We start from the raw sequence: 8,464 nt of genomic DNA, 5'->3' as shown, positions 1-8,464 counted from the left end.
TACCTTCCAGTTTTGCTATAACTTTAGTTGAGTCTTTATTTTAGTATTTGAGGTTCTTGGTCAGCTTATCAATAACTATGTTTCCATATTCTGTCACTTCTAGGTCTTGCTTACTTAATCTGTCCCACTGGTCAAATTTTAAAACAGGATCAAATGGTTTTGATGATTATGAATTCACTTGTGATACAGTGTTGTTCTTTTCCTCTTTTCTTTTCCCCATTATTTTTTTTTTTTTTTTTTTTTTTTTTAATTTTTAAACCCTTAACTTCTGTGTATTGTCTTATAGGTGGAAGAGTGGTAAGGGTAGGCAATGGGGGTCAAGTGACTTGCCCAGGGTCACACAGCTGGGAAGTGTCTGAGGCCGGATTTGAACCTAGGACCTCCAGTCTCTAGGCCTGGCTCTCAATCCACTGAGCTACCCAGCTGCCCCCCCCATTATTTTTTAATATCCTTCTGTCTTCTTGACTTCTGGACTTCGGCATGGTTCCACTGCTGTCTCATGCTGGAAATTCCCTTAGAGCCCAGAGTTTCATCCTATTTCACTTTAACCTTGCAGCCTGTTCATCATGGGAATCTATTAGCAAGGCTTACCCTGCCCCTAACCCCTTCTCCCAGTGGCGAGACCCTTCTTGTGCCTCCATTTTGTGAGGGGATCTAAATTAGCCTGTCTTCATTCCCCAGCCAGTCTTGTTCCTGACTTTCTGGATTTCAAAATAATGCTCCCTGCATTGGGTACCTTCATTCCCTGCCTCCTTATTTTTCAGCTGCTTTTTGTAGGTTGTAAGTGGGCTATAATCAGTGTCTTTCTCATTTGTAGTGTTTCACCCCAATATTTTCTATAACAGTGTGTTATTCTCAAGTTATTGAGTTATTCATATCTCCAAAAAGTTGTGTTTGGATTGGGTCTTTGGAATTTGTCTGGGAACTTGCCTGGGGCAGGTGCCTAGAGACTGCCAGATCAGATCTTAAGTACTGATCTTGAGTACCCTTTTGTCTTAGAAGTCACTCCTAATGTATCTTTGTATTGTATTGTATCTATTGAAGCTTCTTCCTGGAGGTCAAGCCCAATGGTTTGTCTGATCCTTTTATCAGCCCCTCCTAGATAATCCAGTCTCAAGAACTCCTCTTTGGATTTGTCTCCAAATTCTTGATCATTTCTTTAAAATATTGATTTGCTTGGATGCATCCTACTGTAAAGGTTAACTTGGAAAAAACACAGAACTATTAAATAGTCATAAAAGCCACTCTTTAATCAAGGGAAAGGGGGAACAGGGCTGATTAGGGCTCCAAACAGAGCTGCACCTGATGCAGAGTGAACTTTGCTTGCTCTGCTCCCTGACCCCCTGGGAGTGCCACCTCCCTAGATGAGGACTCTGAGGAACAAAAGAAATTGGGAAACTTATATACCATTTGGGAAGATCCAGGGGCTGGGAAAGATGATTATAAGGATGGGATTTACAATCAAGCTTGGGAAAGGAATCATAGCCAGAGGCTAGGGTGTAAGGGAAGGGGCTGCTTACATGAATACTCTAGGATGGTCCCTGCCCAGGTGTGCCTTCCTGGGAAGGGTCTCTGATCCAATGAGGAAGACAACCTAAGACAAAAGGGTACTTAGCATTTACCTTAGGGTCCATTATTCAGTCTGCAACTGCTAGTCTGGGATTCCTGTCAGGGTGGATTCTCATGGGAACAGGGAACAAACACAAGCTTTGGGGGTCTCTAACCTATAAGCTATTTCTAAAACTTGGGGTTCATCAGATCTCACTAGGCCACAAGTTTGGGGTCGCTAGATTCCACATCCACAAAGGTATTCTCTAGATTCTTGAAGATGTTAATTAGCTTGAATGTGTCCATTGTAAAGCCATTATACAGTTATTCAACATTCTGTCTCCAATCTTTGTAAAAATGTTATAATCCCTTCTGGGAGGCTTGATTGCATCAGGATTCTCCTATAAATAAGGGGTTTTTTTCTGTGAACTTTTGGGCAGTTGTCTTGGGTCAGTGGTTGAGACTTGAGACAGTGTCCCCCATTTCTTTCTCTCTCTCTCAAGCATTACAGCTTATGGATTTCCCTGGTCATATTTTAATAGTGGTTAAATAGAGCATACTTTGACATTTTCATGGTCCTCTCAATTTCCACTTCACACAAAAATTAGTATTTTCTCTTCCTTTTAGAATACTCTCCTTATCCTGAAAACAAAACAAAACAAAACAGGGGGCAGCTGGGTAGCTAAGTGGATTGAGAGCCAGGCCTAAGTCCTAGGTTCAAATTTGGCCTCAGACACTTCCCAGCTGTGTGACCCTGGGCAAGTCACTTGACCACCATTGCCTACCCTTACCACTCTTCTGCCTTGGAGCCAATACACAGTATTGTATTAAGGGTTTAAAAAAATTAAAAAATAAAAATTAAAACCTTGGCCTATCCACTTCAAATTTCAAAGGCCTTGAGGGGTAGAGTAGCTCTGGGGGCAAAGAGTCCCCACCCAATGGTAATTCACAATCCAGTAACAAATTTATCTTGTAATCTGCAACCCAGTAACTCACTTAACTTTTAACTGATTTAAGATTGTAATCTACAACCCAGTAACTCACTTATCTTTGAAAGATATCAAAGATGAAGATGTCTGGTAGGGAAGTGGTGTAATGGGGGAAAAAAGGGGGTTTTGGTTTGGATATATTAAAGATTTGGTCACCAGGGGAAAATTCCCCAATTAAGGAATAGCCTCAAGTCAAAATTGACTTTTATGGAAATTTATTTATAATTGAGAAGAGGTAGAAGAAATAAGGAAATAAGAATCTAACACAGTAGGTAAATTGCTATGTTCCCATAGTTAATCCAGGTAGATCTAATTAACTCAAGCCAAGAATAAGAGGGCCAGAGGCCTGTGTGTGTGTGTGGGGGGAGGAGGGGGACAGGGNAATAAGGAAATAAGAATCTAACACAGTAGGTAAATTGCTATGTTCCCATAGTTAATCCAGGTAGATCTAATTAACCCAAGCCAAGAATAAGAGGGCCAGAGGCCTGTGTGTGTGTGTGGGGGGAGGAGGGGGACAGGGGGAGGGGAGCCCCCAGAGGCGAATGAAGCAAAAGCTTCAGTCACAGTCTCTATTAAAAGGAATTTCCTCAAGAAAAGTTCAAGAAGATTCAGTCTTTTCACTCACTGCTTCCAAAGAAGATATAAAGAACAGTCTCACCATGGTTTCAGGGTCCTAGCCAGCACTCCTCCACGAACTGGAAGAGCTCCTTCACCAGAAGACCTCCTTCTCCAGAAGACCTTTCTCCTGCAGAAGACCTTCTGACTCAACTCTCTCTTTTTAAAGGGTTCACTTATGCATCACTTCCTGTGCCTCCCTCCTAGTTTGCATGTCCAATCACAACAGACACTTCTCTTAGGACTGCCTAGTGGGCAGTCAGTTGATTCTGATTCATCACCCAATCTAGCATACGTGGGTTACAGACCTCCCAAAAATGGAGATGTTTTCACCTTTGGTGATTAAATCTAAAGATGGGCAGTGTAGACTTAATCTAATTATCACAATGGGAAGGGAGGGAGTTTCTATGATTGGAAGAACCTTGAGTCTTTGGACTCAATACTTTGACATTTCTTTAGCACCCAAAGCTGGGAATGTCCCTTTCATGAAAGAATAAACTACTGTCTTATACTTTGGCCTCTTAACTCTGTCTTTGTTACAGTGGTGGGGTCCCCTGTTTCAGACCCAGACCCACACAGCTGTCTTCCCCCACTAGAAAATAAGCCTCTTGAGGTGAGAGATCATCTTTATTTTGAAGCCGTATCCCCAGGGTTTAGCACTATCCCAGACACATAGTAAATGCTTAATAAAAGCTTGTCTCTTCCTTTCCTCCTGTGTGAAGTGGAAATTTAAGGGGACCTTGAAATACCAAAGTATTTTCAACCCTTGAACCACTATTAAAAATAAGCAAAAAAAAAATAAATCTCTAAACTGAAATGTATTTATTGAAACACACACACACACACACACATACACAGGTGTGTGTGTGGCTACAGAGTCAAGTCATGGGCCAATGAAGTGCCTGGAGAATCAATCCCAAAAAATGAGTCTGAGAGCAGCAATGCAAAATGCAAAGGGACTTTATTATCTTAGTTTAAGCTAAGGGTCTCACATTGTAAGGCTAATGTGGAACCCCAAACTGGTCCAGGGGTTGAACATTTAAGCAGGAGGATACAAGGAAACAGGGACTTGGAAACCAGATGTCTGTTCAGATAACTGCGGGGTTGGAATTTTATTACAGTATCATGCAAGGGTCAGGATTAGGAGCCCAGTTATCTGCAGGTTGGAATTCCTACAGATAAGCCTGTGTTACTACAGTGTCATGCAAGGGCAAGAATTTTAGTTCTAACCCTCTGGGAAGGGTCAATAGTTAGGTAAGGAATTTTAGTTCTAGCCCTCTGGGTTCTACAACAACAGACTAACTGACTTATTGAAAGATTCCTCACTTATAGGAAAATACACTACTTATTTTACACATTCAAGCAAATTAATTTTTTAAAGAAATTGGAGGCAGAACTTTGAATGGTTTTATAGTGGACACATTCAAGAAATTTAACATTTTGAAGAAATAATCAAGAGTTAGAGACAAGGGGCAGCTAGGTGGCTCAGTGGATTGAGAACCATGGTGTTCCAAGGCAGTACATATACTACATTGTAACATACAGAGAAGATTAGCATGGCCCTTTCACAAGGATGACACATAAATTCATGAAGTATTTCATATTTTTAATTGCTTATTGGCTCTGAGAGGGGAGAGGGAAGAAGAGAGGGAAAGAAAATGGATCATGTAAACATGGAAAAATATTTTAAAAAATAAAATTAAAGTTTAAAAAATTTAAAAAACAAAGATTTGATCATGGGTACTTCAAGGGTCTAAGAACAATCCAGCCTGGGACTTCTGCCTCAGGCAAATTCCCAAAGAAACTCAAAAGACCCAGCTCCAAAACAATTTGTCCTACAGGAAAAGAGTGGGGTAATATTGTCTTGAAGGGAGCTTGAAGAGAAATGAATGGGAGAGGGGGGGAACCAGCTTTACTAACTGGTATTAATAACTATTAATAACTTTAGAATAGCACATTCATTTCTCACTCCACATGCTCCCTTCCTTCCCACAAGATTTTTATTGTCTCATTGGTGATATTATTTTTCATGAATTTATTGGGAGAATGTGGACAAGAATTGCAAAAAATGGGCAGTGACATTATTTAATTTTATCCATTACTGATTTTCTCTGAGGTTAAAACAAAGAACTCAAACAACTAAATTGGCTGAATTGACTATGAATCTTCTAGCTCCCAAAAGACAACTCTCTGCTCTGGAGAACTGAATTTGAAGGAAAGCAATCAACTCTCCTTAGAGAAGATTAACTAAAGACAATCAAAGCTTAAGTACCCTTTCAGTCACCTTAGTCACTCCTATTGTATCTAGGCTCTCCCAGCCACCCTAGCCTCTGGCTAGTCAGTGAGTTTATGTTACCATGTTAATGCCCTTCCCTCAAACTAAAATGTACATAAGCACATTACTTTTTGTAGTTCATTAGAAGTCCTAGAACTGAAGTTCTGTGTCTTCCCAGATTAGTCTGCTTACTTTGATTAAAGAACCTTCTTACAACTACACTAAGGGCTGAGCCAAGATGGTGAAAAAAGGCACATAGACCTGCTGATCTCTACCAAAATCAAACAATGGCAAAATAATAAAATATAGAAGAAAAATGTGAGCTATCTCATTGGAAAAACAACTGACCTGGAAAATATATCCTGGAGAAATGATCTAAGAATTATTGGACTACCTGAGAACCATGATAAAAAAGATCTTAGACATTAATGGTCTTTTGAAAAATTATCAAAATTTCCCCGATAGTCTAGAACCAGAGGATAAAATAGAAATTGAAAGAATCCATTGAATATCTCCTGTAGAAATCCCAAAAGGAAAACTCCCAGAAATATTATAGCCAAATCCCAGAACTCTCAAGTTAAGGAGAAAATTGTAAGCAGCTAAAAACAACCAAGCAATTCAGATATTGTGGAGCCACAGTTAGAATAACATAAGATTTAGCAGTTTCTTCATTAAAGGATAAGAGTGACTGAGTGATGATATTCTTGAGGGCAAAGGATTTAGGATTACAACCAAGAATCACCTACCCAACAAAACTGAGTATAATCCTTTGGGGGGTGGGGTGGGGTGGAATGGAAATTCAATGAAATAGAGGACTTTAAAATATTCCTGATAAAAAGACCAAAGCTTAATGGGAAACTTGACACTCAAATATAAGACTCGAGAAAAATAAAAGGTAAACAGAAAAGAGAAATCAAAAAGATATTTAATAAGGTCAAACTGTTGATATTCCTATATTTGAAGATGATTTTTGTAACTCCTAAGAAGTTTATTATTACTAAGGCAAGAAGGAATATACATCCAAGGATATGGTAAGAGTATGAGTTGAATATGATGGGATGATGTCTAAAAAAAATGAAATTAAGGAGTGAGAAAGAGGAATGCATTGGGAGAAGAGGGAAGGGAGAAATAGAATGGGGTAAATTGTCTTACATAAAAGAGATATGAAAGAGCTTTTACAGAGAAGGGAAAGATGGGGGAGTTGGGGAAAGGTACATTTGAACCTTACTCCTTTTGGAATTAGCTGAAAGAGAAAAGAACATACATAATCAATTTGGTATAGAAGTCTATCTTATTCTACAGTAAAGTAGGAAAGAAAGGGGATGAAAGAAGGGGGCAGGGCTGATAGACAAGAGAGAAAATTGGGGGATGTGGTCAGAAGCTAAACATTTTTGAAGAGGATAGAATGAAAGGAGAGAGAAAAGAATAAATGAAGGGGAGGAATACAATGGCAATTAATACAAAGTAATAGCAATAGTGAAAAATTTTTGTAACATTTCTCTCTAAATGAAGGCCTCATTTCTCATAAACATAGAGAAATGAGTCAAATGTATATGAATACAAGTCATTCTCCAATTGATAAATGGTCATAGGATATGTAAAGTCAGTTCTCAAAGTAATTAAAACTATCTATAGTTGTATAAAAAGTGTTCTAAGTCACTATTAATTAGAGAAAAGCAAATTAAAACAACTCTGAGGTACCATCCTATACTTATCAGATTGGCTACTGTGATAGAAAAGGAAAATGACAAAATTTGGAAGGGATGTGGGAAAATTGAGAGACTAATGCATTGTTGGGGGAGTTGTGAACTGATTCAACCCTTCTAGAGAGCAATTTGAATCTATGCTCAAAGGGTTATAAAACAAAACATATTCTTTGACCAAGCAATATTACTACTCATAGAGATAAAAAACAAAAAGGGCAAGGACCTATAGGTACAAAAATATTTAAAGTAGCTCTTTTTGTGATGGCAATGAATTGGAAAGTGAGGGGGTACTCATCAATTGGGGAATGGCTGAGCAAGTTATAGTATATGATTATAATGGCATACTATTAAGTTAAAAGAAATTATAAGCAAGACAATCTCAGAAAAATCTAGAAAGACTAACCTGAACTGACACAGTGAAATAAGCCAAAGTAGGAGGTGTAATATAGGACTGTGGACATTGCCATGTAGGCTTGGGGTAACCTGTCAGTTGCCCTGGATGGAATGTTGACCATGGCATGAACCACGGGACAAGTACCAACTGCCAGTTGGGCCAAGAGTATATAAAGCTCTGGAGACCCAGGGCTGGATTCTGTTCTTTCCTGACTTCTCCTTTGACCTCTTGCTTACCCGAATACCCTTTGGGGCCCTGGGAGGTGGGAGTGGGAACATGGGTAGTTATATCTAGGATAGGGTTAAACCAATCCTGCAGAATAGCTTATCAATACTATCAGCACTACTGGCAAACCTTTTAGTCAAAGATCAACTTTATTTATTATCCAGAGACTGCCTCACTCTGACCCAGAGCCCTGGGTCAGCAGAAGAGTATCCAGACAAGACCTGTTAGCAACCTGAGTCACATAAATCTTTCACCCTTAGTTCTCAGTACTTCCTAACCCTCTTTCCACTGCCTTGTTCCCATTACTCTATTATCAATAAACCCCTTAGCCTTAATCTGAGAACTCTGTGATTATTTGCCTACCATCTAAGGCCAAGCAAGGACAGGCAACAGGAAGGGTTCTGAGCAGTTTCAGCAGGAATAAACTCCATTGCTGAAGGGCAGAAAGTTCAACATCCACTTCCTGTCAGCCTACAATTCATCAATAGGAAGCTACTTCCTCAGTAGGAAAGGGGCTAAAAGCTGACATCTTAAAGGAGCCTGGTGTCTAGCAGTGAGAGTTACACTCGACACTCAGTTAACCAGGGTTGGATCCTTGATACATTTATTTTTTTATTTTTATTTTTTTTAATTTTTTAAAAACATTTATTAATATTCATTTTTAACATGGTTACATGATTCATGCTCCTCCTTTCCCCTTCAACCCCTCCCC

At 39.3% G+C, this 8,464-nt stretch overlaps 1 non-coding gene across 1 annotated transcript; it reads left to right on the top strand.

Annotated features, from left to right (window-relative positions):
* Nucleotides 1-4,657: 4,657 nt before the first annotated feature.
* LOC123248116 lies at nucleotides 4,658-4,760 on the top strand. Its single transcript, XR_006506217.1, has one exon. It is a non-coding gene; the product is annotated as a U6 spliceosomal RNA (small nuclear RNA).
* The last annotated feature ends 3,704 nt before the right edge of the window (nucleotides 4,761-8,464 follow it).

Source organism: Gracilinanus agilis, chromosome 4, assembly GCF_016433145.1.
Source record: "Gracilinanus agilis isolate LMUSP501 chromosome 4, AgileGrace, whole genome shotgun sequence".
In the NCBI taxonomy this organism is placed as follows: Eukaryota; Metazoa; Chordata; class Mammalia; order Didelphimorphia; family Didelphidae; genus Gracilinanus; species Gracilinanus agilis.
Note: the sequence above shows the minus strand (reverse complement) of the source record. Positions and strands in the feature narration are given on the sequence as shown.